General features: G+C 42.7%; 1 pseudogene across 1 annotated transcript; it reads right to left on the reverse strand.

The window, feature by feature from the left end:
* Positions 1–9,685: 9,685 nt before the first annotated feature.
* LOC309808961 (large ribosomal subunit protein eL31-like) lies at positions 9,686–10,065 on the reverse strand (annotated as a pseudogene). The gene has a single exon. The product of its transcript is annotated as a large ribosomal subunit protein eL31-like (transcript).
* Positions 10,066–18,670: the final 8,605 nt, after the last annotated feature.

Consider the following 18,670-nt stretch of genomic DNA (forward strand, 5'->3'; position numbering starts at 1 on the left):
GAGGACTCACCTCCACCTTTCCACTTCACAGCCCTTGGGTAGTATTGATTACTACCCTGCATGATAATTTTGTTTCTGTCCCTTGGTGAATCCTCCTTTCTCATGAGATCGGGTATATATTTAAAAGGATCTTTGCATTTATATGTGGAATCTAAAAACAAAAACAAAAACCTCACTGTGAGATCATGGAAAATTTATATATTGATCTCTGCCCCCAGTTTTTGGCACATGGCTCCTAAAACCTTTGTAATTTCCTAAGTGATAAAAGCACTAGAAGCATCTTTTGTTCTATTGAAATGCCTCTGAATGGGTTCCTGGAGACTCCTGGATGGGGGTTGGTCATCAGAAAGACCAATCAATGATTAGAAGCTTGGAATTTTCAGCCCCACCATCATCCTCCAGAAAGGAGACAGGGGCTGGAAATGAAGTTAATAGTTGATTATTCCTACATGAGTATTCCTCCATAAAATCCCAGTAGTAGGGGGCTTGGAGAGCTTCCAGTTGGTGAGAGGTTCTTTAGCAAATTAATTAAACCCAAGGCGGGTGGTCACTGGAACCCCATATCTATAGCCAGTTGGTTGGAAGCACTTGCCTCTGAAGTGTGTGTGTGTGTGTGTGTGTGTGTGTGTGTATGGTGGGGGCAGTCTTGTGGGACTGAGCCCTTAACCTGTGGGATCTGATGAGGGGCAATGGGCAGAATGAGTGAAAGGGATAAGAAAGTACGAACGGGGGGCTTCCCTGGTGGCGCAGTGGTCGAGAGTCCGCCTGCCGATGCAGGGGACACGGGTTTGTGCCCCGGTCCGGGAAGATCCCACATGCTGCGGAGTGGCTGGGCCCATGAGCCGTGGCCGCTGAGCCTGCACGTCCGGAGCCTGTGCTCCGCAACAGGAGAGGCCACAACAGTGAGAGGCCCGCATACCGCAAAAAAAAAAAAAAAAAAAAAAAAAAGTACAAACTTCCAGTTATAAAATAAATAAGTCATGGGGATGTAATGTATAGCACAGTGACTATAGTTAATAATACTGTATATCTGAAAGTTGCTAAGAGTGTAGATCTTAAAAGTTCTCATCACAAGAAAAAAAATTGTAACTATGAGTGGTGATGAGCATTAACTAGACTTATTGTGATGATCATTTCCCAATATATACATATATTGATTCATTATGTTGTATACCTGAAATTAATATAATGCTATAGGTCAGTTATCTCAGTGGGAACAAAAAAGAATCCTTGTTACATTTTATCCAAAGCTTTAGGCAATTGTTGTGGGAGTGTTTTGTTTTTTGTTTGTTTGTTTTTGTTTTTTTGCGGTACGCGAGCCTCTCACTGTTGTGGCCTCTCCCGTTGCGGAGCACAGGCTCCGGACGCGCAGGCCCAGCGGCCATGGCTCACGGGCCCAGCCGCTCCGCAGCATGTGGGATCTTCCCGGACCAGGGCACAAACCCGTGTCCCCTGCATCGGCAGGCGGAATTTCAACCACTGCGCCACCAGGGAAGCCCTGTGGGAGTGTTTTTGATATTTTCAGAAACAGAAGTCTAGATTTTTTTTTTACTCCATTGTCTATCATTCCATTTTTAAAAAGTAATGAAAAATATTAATTTCATTTACTGATATTCTTCTTCTCTTTAAAAATAACTCCTTACATGTTCATTGTAGGAAATTTAGACACATTTAAATAAACAAAATGAAAATATGCTATAATAATACTTCTATCTTGAGGCAATGTTTTGTTATTTGTTCTTTCAAGCTTTTTTCTAAGCAGATATCAACATATCATTATTTTATAATCTGCTTTTTTTTTTCATGTAACAACACGTGACGTATGTTAGTTTTCTACTGCTGTGTAATAAAGCACCACAAAGTTTGTGGCTTAAAACAACACACATTATCTCATAGTTTCTGTAAGTCATAAGTTTAGACACAGCTTACCCGGGTTCTCTGTTTCAGGTGTTGGCTGGGGCTGTGGTCCCATCAGAGGCTCAACTGGAGAAACATTCCCTTCTAAGCTCCCTCAGGTTGTTGGCTTATGGTTGTAGGCTCCCCATTTTTTGCTGGTTGTCAGCCGGGTGGCACTCAGCTCCTCGAGAGTCCTGGTAGTCCTTGCCACGTGGCCCTTTCACAACATGGAAGCTTCAAAACCAGCACTAGAGAGAAAGTCTCCAACCCTGAGATGACCTAGACCCTCTTTCAAAGGCTTTCAACTGGTTTGGTCAGGCCCATCCATCCACGATAACTTCCCTTTGGACTACTTCAAAATCAACTGATTTGGGACCTTAGTTACATCTGCAAAATCCCTTCACCTTTGTCACATTCTATTGGCTACAAGCAAGTCACAGGACCTACTCAAGGGGAGCAGATTACACAGGGTGTGAATATCAGGGGGTAGGAATCATGAGGCCCACCCTAGGGTCTGTCCACCACAATGTGTTTATCTTTCCTTGTCATTATGTATTCTACTTCCAAGTAATGTTAACAGCCTCGCCACATTCTATTATATGGATGTACCATAACTTATTCAACCAATGTATCACCAGACACTTAATAAGCATAAACATTTAAATTCATTCTTTTTTTTTATAACAAACAATGCTAGAGAGAACGCCTTTGTACTGATATCATTATAAACAGTAGTATTATTTCCTCAGAATAAATTCCTCGACATGGAATCGGAGGGTCAAAGAATTCACAAAAGTTTAGCTTTTGATACAAATGAACTCACCTTCTGTATAGCAGAGGATAATTCCCATGCTGTAAAGTGAAGCAGCAGTGGTTAGTGGTGGTAATGGCCTTGGTGAGGTACTCGTTCTCACTTGAAAGTCAAATAATGCCCACGCTCTGGAAAGTGTGTGCTTGTGGTTGCACGACCTACCCCGTAGAAGCTGGGGAAGGGTTTGTGTCTACGGTCTCACACATTCATGTGTCTTGATTGTGGGCGAAGCTGAGACTGAGAGCTCTTGGTGGCAACAGCTGCAGCTGCGCCACTGTCCCCAGCAGAGTTCACATCTGCCCGAGGCCCCTGGTTTGTCTGTACTCATCCAGAACGCATGTGACTTCCAGTGGTGTGAGCTGACCTGTAAGGTGCCTCAAAGAGCATTCCACCTGTCCCAGAGAGGAGCCCAAATGTAATAACTTCCCAGCAGGCTGGGTCCCCAGGTTTTGTGGGGCCTGAAGTTTAAACAATTTGGAGTCCTTCTTTAAGAAAAAGAATCAAATTATGAATACAAAGCTAGGTACAGAGCTGTTGAGGGGCCCTGGGGTAACATGTCATTGACTTGGCAGGAAATCCACCACTGCTGACCACGACTAGGTTTGCCCTGCCTAGAGTCCAGTTTTGTTTATTTCCAAACATCTTAAATGAGATATGTTTCTTTCTTGCCTTTTGTAGGTGTATTAAAATTTAAAAATTGAGCAGGACTTCAATAAAATAGTCATTTGGGGCAAAATTTCTCTAGTTTAACCCTTCTCTACTCAAATCACTAATATGGATGGCAGGAACACAAAAGTTTTTCAAACCCCACTAGCCTTGTTTGCAGTGCGGAGTCTGGTGTGATGGGAAGGGTGATGGGGCAGTGGGAGGGGAGAGGGATTCTTCTAGCATTTATTGAGCCTGTACCAATCACTGTTCTAGGTGATTACATTGCCTTATTTCACCCTTTTGCCTGCCATGGTGCAGACATTCCTAGGGGGCTCAGAGCAGCTCCTGTTTAATGGGAAAAGATGCCAGGACACCACAAGTTGAAGTTCAACCATGAAACTGTTAGCAGAGAAATTTTGGCATAAAACCCACTGCACCAGTCAGTCTCCCAACAGGAAACAGATGGCACATTCAAAATAGGATAATTTGAGGAGGGTTTATTTACAAAAAAAGACATGGGTGTTGGGGAACCACAAGGATAGGGCAGTAACCCAAGTTTAGCAGAAGCCAAGAATTGCCATCATGAGGCTGGAAGGGAGGTTGGGGGGAATAGCTGCTGGCATCCACAGGGAGAGAGTTGTGCCTCAAGGCCACGGGGAGAGAAGACGTGGTCATTGGTTGAGGAACACAGCCAGCTCACAGAGAGGAAATGAATAACCTGACCTCAGCTCCTCTCTCTCTCTCTCTCTGATCTCCTGTGGGGCTCCACCAGGATACTCAAGACACAGGATGTGGACCACACAGATCAGCCTCCTGGGCCAGAGGCAATGTCAGGGGGTGGGTAGGGGGTTCTGGATGAGCAAACAAAAAGTAAATGTCACAGTCCACCCTTTTGGCCCTTAGCATCCACTCTAGACCTTTGTTCATGGGAAAGGCTTGTCTCTCCAACACAAGGGACTCATAAAGTCCCACCAGCTACTGTATCATCATGGGATGATGCCAGCTAGTCATGCTCTAGCTGAAATCACTGGTGTTCTTCAGATAAGGTAAGAAAAAGAAACAATTGAGGTTCATCAAATGTCCTGCTACATCCCCATCTCTATAGCTGACCCCAAGGCCAAGGTAATCTTAGCTGCCTTCTTACACCTTCCATTCTCTGTTTTCCTTAACCTCTGCTGGCACCTTTCTGGACAGGGTTCTTTACCTAAAGTGATGACCGAAATCTTCATTCTTGCAGATTCTGAGTCCCTGGCTACCTTATTTTGGGGGTTGCCACAGTTTTCCATTGACTAGGACTATTGGATGAAGGGGTGCTTCAGTGGTGCCCCTCATTCCAGACACTGTCCTCCCCGCCCCGATTCAGTAGCAGCCACTCCATTTCACCCCGGTAGCCAGGATCAATCACTCCACCCAGTACTGTGACCCCTTTCTTTGCCTGTTGGTTCAGTGGCATGTGGAGCCCCAGATGAGATGTGGTGGTTTCAGTCTCTGATTCATCAGAATCATGACTGTGTTCCCTGGTAATGGCTTTTCTTCTCTGGGTACCAGGCTCACCAATCGCAAGGTTGTGGGGAGACAGGAAGCAAACATTTTTCTAGTGGGTTATTAGGAATAATAGTGAAAGGGAAAAAAAGGGGGGAGAATTCCCTGGTGGTCCAGTGGTTAAGACTCCATGCTCCCAATGCAGGGGGCACAGGTTCGACCCCTGGTAGGGGAACTAAGATCCCGCATGCCACACGGTGAGGCCAAAAAAAAGAATAGTGGAAGGGGCCATTCTCACCTCCACCCTTGGTTCTTGGACCCACTCATCTTGCCTACAGGGAAATGGCCCCATATATTGGCTACAACTTTAAGGCATATACTGTATCTTGCAGGATGGCATCCTAATCTTGGAGGGTGCTGTGTCTCAGCAGATGATTCCACCATCTCATCAAGGCAGACTCTTCCAAGGTGCTCATTGAGACCAGGTGCAAATCATGAATCTCACTGTAATCAATAAACAAGGCTGGCAGTCAGCGCAAACCTCCCTGAAACTCATCAGAACCATGGTCATAAAGCAACACAAGTAATCATGTCAAGGAAGAAAAACGCACAACCTAAAAGTTGCAAGATATGTTTTATTCGGGGACCTTATTGAAGGCTATAGCCTTTCAGAAAGCTTGGAGGAACTGCTCCGAAGAGATGAGGGAGATATAGGCGTTTTTGCTGAAAAGACAACAACAGCATGTAGTTGAACATAAAAATATTACTGTTAATCACAGAAAACAGCCATCTCACGTTAATGATTTTAGTGCTTTTCTCTATATGGGAAGATGCAAGAGTCTCGGCTCGTGGAAATTATACCTTACTTATGCATCTTAACTATCTAAGGTCATGTGTGGTCAGGCCATTCAGGTATGGCTCTTCTCTTGCTCTCTGTACATCTCCTGCTCGAACAGTCCCTGCTTCACTCACATGACTATCCAATACTATTAATTATAGGGCTTAATCAGTAAGTATCTACATGCTTGCCCCCTGCCTCAGGTGCTGGTTTCCCTGGTAACTGACGAGCCAACATTACGTCAATTCCCCTTATAAATGGTAGCCTCCTTCTCCCCCGAGTGTTGAGGATTACAGCTATGGCCTGCCTGCCTGCCTGCCTGCCTGCCTGCCTGCCTGCCTGCCTGCCTGCCTGCCTGCCTGCCTGCCTGCCTGCCGTACACAGTAGGGTGTCATTCCAGGACTTCTGCTTCAAACGTGTAAGATCCCCTATCCAATAAACCATTGATGTCTCTGTCACTGTCTCTGGGTTCTTTCTTCGGTCTCCAAGCTGGGCGACTACAAGGCTTGCAAGCCTGCAGTGTGGAGCCCAACAATTTGCAAGTCAGCCTGGAGGCCGAGGAAACTCCCTTGAGCGCTGAGATGTCAGGAAATAGGGATGGGGAACGGAAAGTTGGAGGACCAATCCCATCCACTAGTACATGGTGCCCTGTGGCAGCTGGCTACCATGGGAGATGTCTTTCTCTTCCATTATATTGATGATATCCTGTTAAGCTCAGAGTCTAGTTTTAAAGTAGCAGCCCCATACTGGTGATTCATCTGACTGCATGTGGATGGCTGGCAAGGACCTGGATTATCTACAAAATACAAGCATACTCCCAACCCACCACTCCTAAACAATTACAGACACAGGCTTTAGTGATATTAGCTCAGGTACGGGTTTGTAAGTTGGACATGGCCAGTTAACCAGAAGGGTTTGGCTGGGGCCTGTTGCAATGGCAAAATAATAAGAGTACCCTTGGGCTTCTGGTCCCAGCTATGGAAGGGGGCGGAGCAATGACACAGTGTGATGGAACAACAGCTGTTGCCGTCTACAATGCAGCACAACAGGTAGAAGATCTTTTTTTTTTTTTTCGCGGTACGCGGGCCTCTCACTGTTGTGGCCTCTCCCGTTGCGGAGCACAGGCTTTTCCACCTGCCCTACAGCCCCACTGCTGCCGGGCTAATTGAAAGGACGAATGGACTACTTAGCCAACAACTGAGATGGAAACTTTCAACATGTGGACCAGAGGCTAACTCAAGCCCTACAGACTACACCTGGACATCCCAGTGCTTACTCTATGTTAACCTGGAGACAACTAGTCAGCACAACCCAGGTTCAGCTGCTGACCACCGAAGGGCTGTTGTCAAACATGGATCAGGACAATAACTCCCTTTTGTCCTTGCTACAGGATCTACCCCCAGGAGAATACATTATAAAATGGCCCTGGAACTGGCAGGTAAGTCCCTAGTAGTTTGGACTTGCTGCCCTGTGGGGACTAGGATTAGAAAGGGACTTATACCTACCTATCTTCTTCCTGGCCCCACCTAAGGCTACAAAGGTAATTAACCCGGGCCCCCTACGGGAGAAAGGCACCATTACAGTAACCCTGGGGTCTGTTGTTATAGCACCTCTCCACTTGGCACTGGCCGTGGGGACTGAGGGTGGACAGGCGGTGTGGTACTGCAGGCCAGGACGAAAACCACAGGCAGGGATGGTGTTATCTCAGCGTGCTGTTACTACTTGGATTTTGCTTAATGGTTATGATCATCCCTGTATTGTGCCTGTTAAACATCTTACATTTTGTCCCTCGTCTGAGCAGAGGGAATCTGTTCATGGACTGGGTGACAGTGGCTTTGCTGAGAAATGAGTCCGGTTGCTGGGTCTACAGCAAGATGCCATTGTCATCTGCTTTTGGACTTCCATGAAAAACTAACCCAATAAGTGCCTGGCTTCCTCTTTGTACCCTTTAGCTGCTGGTATCTGTACTGCCTTTGTGGTATCTGGTTGCAGTGCCCCCTACATACCTGACCCCAGGAATATCGGAGAGGGGGAACCAAGACCGAAAGGGTCAGCCAGGGTGTGTAGGGGTGGAGTGTACCCCTACAGGCCATGTCAGGCCATTCAGGATGGCTGTTCTCTTGCTCTCTACATCCCCTGCTCGACCAGGCCCTGCTTCACTCACGTGACTATCCAATCCTCTTAATCATAGGGCTTAATCAGTAAGCATCTACATGCTTGCCCCCTGCCCCAGGTGCTGGTTTTCCTGGTAACTGACGAGCCAACATTACGTCCATTCCCCTCATAAACAGTAGCCTCCTTTCCATCCTCTGCCTGCCGTACTATGCAGTGGAGTGTTGCTCCAGGACCTTTTGCTTCAGATGTGTAAGAGCCCCCATCCCATCAACCATTGATGTCTCTGTCATTGTCTCCAGGTTCTGTCTTTGGTCTCGAGGCTGGGCAACTACAAGGCTTGCAGGCCTGTGGGGTGCAGCCCAGCAGGCCAGTATCCTATCTTTCTCCACCCTGAATTCCCTCCAGGGCCCATGGTCAGGGCAACTACAGTGGCTGATGGCTTGTGTGTGGGCAATGTTCATTGTTTACTGGAATGGCAGGCAAAATATTTTTGTCTGCAGTCATTGTTCCATGGTTTGACCAAGGATCAGTGCCATGCAAAGGACACTAAACACCTCAGGCTGATTCCAGGCCTATTGGAATTGACCTTTATGACACAGGCACAGTCCTCCATTGCGGGTCATGAGGAAATGCCTGAGGCCATAGGTCTATGTAGGCAGCACTTTAAAAGGTTGCAGTATCTTAGTAGAGACCCTGTGATCATCTAGCTGTGGCCACAGATCCACATGGTTGAAAACACGGGATGACTTTTTAGGCTCTGTGGCTCACTGTGGTAACTGCACTTACCTGTCTCTGAAGGTTAAACACCTGTCTTTGCCACTCAGTCTCCATTATTTCCACTGAATTTAGGGAACCCAATTCCAACACCCCCACTGTCTTCTCCAGCAGCTGTGATGGAGTTCAAGGATGCTCATCTCATCTCACCAATTCATTTCTTTTTTTTTTTACTGATTCATTTCTTAATACCTTAGTGAAGGGTGCGTCTTTTAGCCTTCACAGGTGGTACAGGTAGGGAAGGCTGAGCAGGTTGCATCTAACAGATCCATTCTAATTCATTCATTTCCTGGATCCTTAGGATTCCTTTACTGATGACCTTATGCCCGGGGAAGACCTGGCATTTCAACCTCATTAACTGTAGGCAGGTGGTTCTCACAATCAACTGAAGGGCTTATAAAACACAAATTGCTGGGCCCTTGCCCCCATAGTTTCTGATTCAGGAGGTCTGGGTTGGGGTTTGAGAATCTGCAGTTCTAAGAACTTCCAGGGTGTTGCTGATACTGTTAGTCCAGGGACCACACTTCAAAGTTCTTAAGAACCCCTGCTGTAGGTCACCAATAAGTCCAGGCTTTAATTAGGCAATCTAACAAACGATAAGTACTACTCGAGTTTGTTTCAGCCAAAATATTAGGTGACCGCACCCATGTGGTGGAGTTTGAGTCCATCAAGCCTTCTATTCCATCCCTTCTAGTCCTACATGTTGGTAATTCACTCCCATGTGTATCCCCCTAGGTTCTTGCTAATATAGATTAGCAAGATCTTGTAACTCTTTGATGTATATAGGGCCGCTCCTCTCTGAATGGGTTACCTTAGGGTCTCATCTTGGGTCTGGAGGTGAAGAAAGATGGTGCCTGAAGAGACAGCTTGTGAGACAATCAGCTATTGCAGATACAGCCATCTTACAGACTTTACGTAGAGAAAAGTTTACTCCTTGGTAGGTGGGATTGAGCAGGGTTGGGAAAGTTGGAGGTGATGTATTGAGGGGAATTTGGAGCCTCAGAGGTTTACTTCAGACACTAAGAAACTTTATTCGCCCTACAACATTAGAATCTGCAAATGTCCCCAGCCCAACCTAATTCCAAGAGAGACATTAGTTTCAATAAATGAAACTAATGTTTTTACCGTTCTATAACTTTATTGGACAAGCAGCAGTTAGTTCTCATCCACATTAACTGTAGATTTTTGAAAGTGGTGACAGGTACATAGGTACCGATGTATAGAGCTTGTTTGAATCTTCATTACATTTTCTCGACAACGGCACACAGATAAGGTATGGGACATTCCTTATTCCTTTGGTCCAGACAGCTTTGAGCCTGACGTCAGTGCGTACATCTGGAGTTCCCATCTCCTTCCAGATTTCTTTGAGTGCCGGAGGGGCATCCTTCTTGAAACCCACTCCGTGGACGTGCTTGTGAATGTTGATAGTGTATTCTCTGGTTACCACCTTGTTGATGGCGGACCGGCCCTTCTTCTTGTCACCCTTCTTTGCAGGAGCCATCCTGCCGGGCCATAAAACAAACTTTTTTTTTTTTTGCGGTATGCGGGCCTCTCCCGGGCACCGCTCCGCGGCATGTGGGATCCTCCCGGACCGGGGCACGAACCTGTGTCCCCTGCATCAGCAGGAGGACTCTCAACCACTGCGCCACCAGGGAAACCCAAAACAAACTTTTTACTTTAGAATAGGTCTAGTTAGTTCTTTACCTATGCTGCGCGGCATGCAGGATCTTAGTTCCCAGACCAGGGATCGAACCCAGGCCCTCTACAGTGGAAGCGTAGAGTCCTAACCACTGGACCGCCAGGGAATTCCCTAGAATAGTTTTAGATTTACAGAAAAGTTGCAAAGGTAGTACAGAGAGTTTTCATGTACCCCACACCCAGTTTCCCCTATAATTAATAGCTTATTGTGTTGGCCAAAAAGTTCATTCGGGATTTTCCATTGCAGAAAAACCCAATCGAACTTTTTGGCCAACCCAATACATTTGTATGGCACATTGATTGCAACTGATGAACCAATATTGATACATTATTCGTAACTAAAGTCCACCCTTTAGTTACTAAAAGATTTCCTCAGTTGTTCACTTATGCCCTTCTTTGTTCCACGAGCCCACATTGCATTTAGTTGTAACACCTCCTTAGGCTCCTCTTGGCTGTGACAGTTTCTCAGACTTTTCTTGTTTTTGAGGCCCTTGATAGTTTTGAGGAGTATTGGCCAGACATTTTTAGAATGTCCCTCAATTTGGGGTGTCTGATGTTTTTCTCATGGTTATATTGGAGTTGTGGATTTGGGGGAGGAAGACCACAGAGGTAAAGTGCTGTTCTCATTATATCATATCAAGGATACATACTGTCATCATGGCTTTTTACTGTTGATCTTGACCAGGATCACCTGGTCAAAAGAAGCGATTCTTTTCCTCTCCCCTTTCCATACCGTCCTCTTTGGAAAGAAGTCACTATGTACAGCCCACACTTAGAAGAGTGGAGAAGGTTCAAGGTTTTTAGCCTGGTTTATGTATGCCCAAATGCCCCATCCCATATCTCAGGGGCTCCTCCCTCCCTACCAGTTTTCTGTAATGTGAGAGACCTGGTAGGTTGTGCATTCCAACTGGTGCTGTGGCTCTATAATCCTTACCATTAGACCCAGGTCTTGGTCTTCAGCTGTCTGTGCCCTATGACTACATATGACTCCTTCAAAGCTTCCCTTAAGGCCTTCTGGTTGTCTCTGCATGCTCTATTTTTACTTAAGAGCTTTACTTAGGTATAACTGACCTACAATAAATTGAACATATTTAGAGTGCTTAATTTAATATTTTAACATGTATACACCTGTGAAACCATCATCACAATCAAGATAATGAATACGTCTATCACTCCCAGAAGTTTCCTCATGTAACTTTATAACCTTCCCCTTCTCCCCACCTCTTCCCCAATAGGCAACCACTGACCTGCTTCTTGTCCCTGTAAGAGTGCATTTTCCAGAATTTTATTGTTTATTTTATTATTTTTTAAAAATTAAAATATAGTTGATGTACAATATTGTTAGTCTCATGTGTACTACATGATTATCTGACATTTGTATACATTAGGAAATGATCACCATTGTAAGTCTAGTAACCATCTGTCCCCATACAATGTAATTACAATATTATTGACCATATTCCTTATGCTGTATATTCCATCCCATGGCTTATTTATTTTATAAGTAAAGATTTGTATCACTTACTTCCCTTCACCTATTTCACCCTCACCACCTTCCCCTCTGGCAACCACCAGTTTGTTCTCTGTACCTATGAGTCTGTTTCCATTTTGTTTTGTTTTGTTTTTTAGATTCCACATATAAGTGAGATTGTACAGTATTTGTCTTGCTCTGTCTGACTTATTTCAGTTAGCATAATACCCTCTAGATCCATCCATGTTGTCACAATGGCAAGATGTTTTTCTGGTTGAGTAGTATCCCATTCACCACATGTTTATCCATTCATCTATTGATGGATGCAACTTGAGTTGCTTCCGTATCTTGGTTATTGTAAATAATGTTGCAATGAACATTGGTGTGCATATATTGTTTTGAATTAGTGTTTTTGTTTTCTTTGGGTAAATTACCCAGAAGTGAAATTGCTGGATCATGTGGTAGTTCTAGTTTTAAATTTTGGGGGGAAACTTCATACTGCTTTCCACAGAGGCTGCACCAATTTAAAATCCCACCAACGGTGCACAAAAGTTCCCTTTTCTCCACATCCTCGCCAACAATTGTTATTCGTTGTCTTTTTGATGATAGCCATTCTGGCAGGTGTGAGGTGGTGTCTTATTGTGGTTTTGATTTGCATTTTCCTGGTGATTAGTGATGAGCATTAGTGTTGAGCATCTTTTTGTGTGTCTATTCTGGCCATCTGTGTCTTCTTTGGAAAAGTGTCTATTCAGGTCCTCTGCTCATTTAAAAAAAATTTAAATAATTTTTTATTTTTGGCTGCATCGGGTCTTAGTTGTGGCACGTGGGATCTTCACTGAGGTGTGAGGGATGTTTTGCTCCGGCGCTTGGGCTCTTCATGGTGGCACACGGGGTTCTCTCTAGTTGTGGTGTGTGGGTTTTCTCTCTAGTTGTGGCGTGCAGGCTCCAAAGTGCAAGGGCTCTGGTTTGTGGCATGCAGGCTCTCTAGTTGAGGCACACAAGCTCAGTAGTTGTGGTGCGTGGGCTTAGCTGCCCTGCAGCATGTGGGATCTTAGTTCCCTGACCAGGGATCGAACCCACACCCCTTGCATTGTAAGGTGGATTCTTTACCACTGGACCACCAGGGAAGTCCATGCCTTTTTTTTTTTTTTTTTTTTTTTTTTTAGGTACGCGGGCCTCTCACTGTTGTGGTCTCTCCCATTGCGGAGCACAGGCTCCGGACGCGCAGGCTCAGCGGCCATGGCTCACGGGCCCAGCCGCTCCGTGGCATGTGGGATCTTACTGGACCGGGGCATGAACCCATGTCCCCTGCATCGGCAGGTGGACTCTCAACCACTGCACCACCAGGGAAGCCCCATGCCCATTTTTTAATCAGGTTGTTTGTTTGTTTTTTGATGTTGTCTGAGTTCTTTGTATGATTTGGATATTAACCCCTTATTAGGTATATTATTTGCAAATATCTCCTCCCATTCAGTAGGCGACCTTTTTGTTTTGTTGATAGTTTCCTTCACTATGCAAAACCCTAGTTTGATGTAGTGTCATTTGTTTATTTTTGGTTTTGTTTCCCTTGCCTGAGGAGACAGCCAAAAAAATGTTAAGACCTATATCAAAAAGCATACTACCTGTGTTTCCTTCTAGGATTTTTATGGTTTCAGATCTTACATTTAAGTCTTTAATCCATTTTGAGTTTATTTTTGTATATGGCTTAAGAAAGTAGTCCAGTTTGATTCTTTTGCATATAGCTGTCCAGTTTTCTCAACACCATTGATTAAAGAGGCTTTTTCCCCACTCTATATTCTTACCTCCTTTGTCATAGGTTAATTGACCATATAATCGTGGGTTTATTTCTGGGCTCTCTATTCTGTTCCATTGATCTGCTTTTGTGCTAGTACCATACTGTTTTGATTACTGTAGCTTTGTAGTATAGTTTGAAATCAGAGAGATGATACCTCTAACTTTGTTCTTCTTTGTCAAGATTAATTTGGATATTTGGGATCTTTTGTGTTCCCATACAAATTTTAGAATTATTTGTTCTAGTTCTGTGAAAAATGTCTTTGGTAATTTGATAGGGATTGCATTGAATCTGTAGATTGCCTTGGGTAGTATGATCATTTCAACAGTATTAAATCTTCCAATCCATGAGCACAGTATATTTTCCCCTCTGTTTGTATCCTCTTCACTTTCTTTCATCAATATCTTATAGTTTTCAGAGTTAGATTTATTCCTAGGTACTTCATTCTTTTTGATGCAACTATAAATGGGGCTGTTTTCTTAATTTCTCTTCCTTTCTTTCTTTTTCTTTTTCTTTTTTTTTTTTTTTTTGGCTGCACTGGGTCTTCATTGTGGCGTGCAGTCTTCTCTCTAGTTGCGAGGACTGCTCTGTAGTTGTGGTGCATGGGCTTCTCTAGTTGTGACATGTGGGCTTCTCATTGCAGTGCGTGGACTTAATATCCCACATGCTGTGGGGCAGCTAGTTACCCCACTAGAGATTGAACCTGCAACCCCTGCATTGGAAGGAGAATTCTTAACCACTGGACCACGGGGGAAGTCCCTTAATTTCTCTTTCTGATAATACATTATTAGTGTACAGAAATACAACAGCTTTCTGTATAATTTTGTATCCTGCAACTTTACCGAATTCATTTTTGTTCTAATAGTTCTTTGACAGCATCTTGAGGATTTTCTATGTCTTGTCACCTGCAAACAGTGACAGTTTTACTTCTTCCTTTCTAACTTGGATTCCTTTTATTTCTTGTGTGATTGCTGTGGCTATGACTTCCAATACCATGTTGAATAAAATTGGCGAGAGTGGGCATCTTTGTCTTGTTACTGATTTTAGAGGAAATGACCGTTAAGTATGATGTTGGATGTGGGTTTGTCATATGTGGCATTTATTATGTTGAGGTGTATTCCTTCTATACCCACTTTGTTGAGGGTTTTTTTTTTTTACATCTTTATTGGAGTATAATTGCTTTACAATGGTGTGTTAGTTTCTGCTTTATAACAAAGTGAATCAGTTATACATATACATATGTTCCCATATCTCTTCCCTCTTGCATCTCCCTCCCTTCCACCCTCCCAATCCCACCCCTCTAGGTGGTCACAAAGCACTGAGCTGATCTCCCTGTGCTATGCGGCTGCTTCCCACTAGCTATCTATTTTACGTTTGGTAGTGTATATATGTCCATGCCTCTCTCTCACTTTGTCACAGCTTACACTTCCCCCTCCCCATATCCTCAAGTCCATTCTCTAGTAGGTCGGTGTCTTTATTCCTGTCTTACCCCTAGGTTCTTCATGACATTTTTTTTCTTAAATTCCATATATATGTGTCAGCATACAGTATTTGTCTTTCTCTTTCTGGCTTACTTCACTCTGTATGACAGACTCTGGGTCCATCCACCTCATTACAAATAGCTCAATTTCGTTTCGTTTTTTTTTGTGTGTGTGTGTGGCATGCAGGCCTCTCACTGCTGTGGCCTCTCCCGCTGCGGAGCACAGGCTCCGGACGCGCAGGCCCAGTGGCCGTGGCTCACGGGCCCAGCCGCTCCACGGCATGTGGGATCCTCCCGGACCAGGGCACGAACCCGTGTCCCCTGCATCGGCAGGCAGACTCCCAACCACCGCGCCACCAGGGAAGCCCCTCGTTTCGTTTTATAGCTGAGTAATATTCCATTGTTTACATGTGCCACATCTTCTTTATCCATTCATCTGATGATGGACACTTAGGTTGTTTCCATCTCCTGGCTATTGTAAACAATGAACTGCAATGAACATTTTGGTACATGACTCTTTTTGAATTATGGTTTTCTCAGGGTATATGCCCAGTAGTGGGATTGCTGGGTCATATGGTAGTTCTATTTTTAGTTTTTTAAGGAACCTCCATACCGTTCTCCATAGTGGCTGTACCAATTCACATTCCCACCAGCAGTGCAAGAGTGTTCCCTTTTCTCCACACCCTCTCCAGCATTTATTGTTTCTAGATTTTTTGATGATGGCCATTCTGACTGGTGTGAGATGATATCTCATTGTAGTTTTGATTTGCATTTCTCTAATGATTAATGATGTTGAGCATTCTTTCATGTGTTTGTTGGCAGTCTGTATATCTTCTTTGGAGAAATGTCTATTTAGGTCTTCTGCCCATTTTTGGATTGGGTTGTTTGTTTTTTTGTTATTGAGCTGCTTGTAAATTTTGGAGATTAATCCTTTGTCAGTTGCTTCATTTGCAAATATTTTCTCTCATTCTGAGGGTTGTCTTTTGGTTTGATTGCTGTGGCTAAAACTTCCAAAACTATGTTGAATAAGAGTGGTGAGACTGGGCAACCTTGTCTTGTTCCTGATCTTAGTGGAAATGCTTTCAGTTTTTCACCATTGAGGACGATGTTGGCTGTGGGTTTGTCATATATGGCCTTTATTATGTTGAGGAAAGTTCCCTCTATGCCTACTTTCTGCAGGGTTTTTTCATAAATGGGTGTTGAATTTTGTCGAAAGCTTTCTCTGCATCTATTGAGATGATCATATGGTTTTTCTCCTTCAGTTTGTTAATACGGTGTATCACGTTGATTGATTTGCGTATATTGAAGAATCCTTGCATTTCTGGAATAAACCCCACTTGATCATGGTGTATGATCCTTTTAATGTGCTGTTGGATTCTGGTTGCTAGTATTTTGTTGAGGATTTTTTCATCTATGTTCATCAGTGATATTGGCCTGTAGTTTTCTTTCTTTGTGACATCCTTGTCTGGTTTTGGTATCAGGGTGTTGGTGGCCTCTTAGAATGAGTTTGGGAGTGTTCCTCCCTCTGCTATATTTTGGAAGAGTTTGAGAAGGATAGGTGTTAGCTCTTCTCTAAATGTTTGATAGAATTCACTTGTGAAGCCATCTGGTCCTGGGCTTTTGTTTGTTGGAAGATTTTTAATCACAGTTTCAATTTCAGTGCTTGTGATTGGTTGTTGAGGGTTTTTTTTATCATAAATAGATGTTGAATTTTGTCAAAAGCTTTTTCTGCCCTATTGAGATGATCATATGATTTTTATTCTTCAGTCTCTTAATGTGGTGTATCACATGGACTGATTTGCAGATTTTGGGTTTTTTTAATTGAAGTATAGTTGATTTACAATATTGCATTAGTTTCAGGTGTTCAGGGAAGTGATTCAGTTATACATATATATGTATGTGTATTCTTTTTCAGATTTTTTTCTCTTATAGATTATTACAAAATATTGAGTATAGTTCCCTGTGCTATACAGTAGGACCTTGTTGGTTATCTATTTTATGTATAATAGTGTGTATATGTTAATCTCAAACTCCTAATTTATCCCTCCCCCCAATTTGCAGATTTTGAACCATCCTTGCATCCTGGGATAAATCCCACTTGATCATGGTGTTTGATCCTTTTAATGTATTGTTGAATTTGATTTGCTAATATTTCGTGGAGAATTTTTGAATCTATGTTCATCAGTGATATTGGCCTGTAATTTTCTTTATTGTGGTATCTTCAGAATTTTATTTTTTACATGGATCATACAGTATGTACTCTTTTTGTCTAGCTACTTTTACTCATCACTGCTATTTTGAGATTTGTTCAGGTTGTTTTGTGTATCAATAATTCATTTTTATTGCTGAAAAGTTTTCCATTGTTTGGGTATATCACAATTTGTTTATCTATTTACCCATCGATGAATATTTAGGTTGTTCCCACTTTTTGGCTATTACCAATAAAGCTGTTGTGAACATTCATATACAAGACTTCATATGGACAAACACTTTTGTTTTCCTTGTGTAAACATGTAAGAGTAAAATGGCTGGATCATATGGTAGGTGTATGTTTAACTGTTTTTGAAAACAGACTGGCAATTTCTTAAATAGTTGTACAACTATACATTCCCACAAGCAGTGTAAGAGAGTTCCAACTGTCTTTTAGATATTAATATTAGTCATTCTAATAGATGTGTAGTAGTAACACATTTAATGTGATTAATGAAAATGTTAGGTTTACATCGGTCATTTTGCTACATATTTTCTATTGTTCCATGTGTACTTTTGTACATTTAAAAAATTTTCAGCCTTTTTTTGAATGAACTGAGTCTTATTTATGATTCCATTTTATTTCTTTTTTTGGTTTATTAGCTATAACTCTTTGGTTATTTTAGTGGCTGCTTTAGTGTTTACAGCATGCATCATTAAAATGATCACAGTCTACTTTCAAGTGATATTATACCACTGTAAGTGTTGAATAAGAATCTTACAATAGTATGCCTCCATTTCTTCTCTTCTGACTTTCTGCTATCATTAGCATATATTTTCCTTTTACATGTGTTATAAATCCCACACTACATTTTTATTATCTTTGTTTAACTAGCAATTACCTTTTAAAAGTATTAAAATACTAATTAAAATATCTTATATGTTTACCCATGTAATTACCCTTTACAGTGCTTTTTATTTCCTTTGTGTAGATCCATATTTCCACATGATATCATTTCATTTTGGCTTTTCCCTTTAACATTTCCTACAATGTGGGTCTGATGGTGATGAATTCTTTCAGATTTTTATGTATAAAAATTTCTTAAGCCTTTATTTTTGAAATGTATTTTAATGGGTATAGAATTCTAGATTGACATTTTTTTTTCTTTCAGTGCTTTCAAGGTGTTGCCCTACTGTCTTCTGTCAACAATTCTTTCTACTAAGAAATCTACATCATTTTTATCTTTGTTCCCCTGTACATAATGTGTCTTTTTTTCTGGTTGCTTTTAAGATTTTCTCTTTATCATCGGTTTTGAGCAATTTGATTATGATATACCCTGTAGTTTTCTTCATATTTCTTGTGCTCAGAGTTCATTAAGCTTCTTGAATCTGTGGGTTTATAGTTTTAATCAAATTAAAGATTTGGGGACCATTATTTCTTCAAAAATTTTTTCTATTCCTCCCTCCTCATCTCC

This window comes from Mesoplodon mirus, assembly GCF_964341445.2.
Source record: "Mesoplodon mirus genome assembly, chromosome: 7".
Lineage (NCBI taxonomy): Eukaryota > Metazoa > Chordata > Mammalia > Artiodactyla > Ziphiidae > Mesoplodon > Mesoplodon mirus.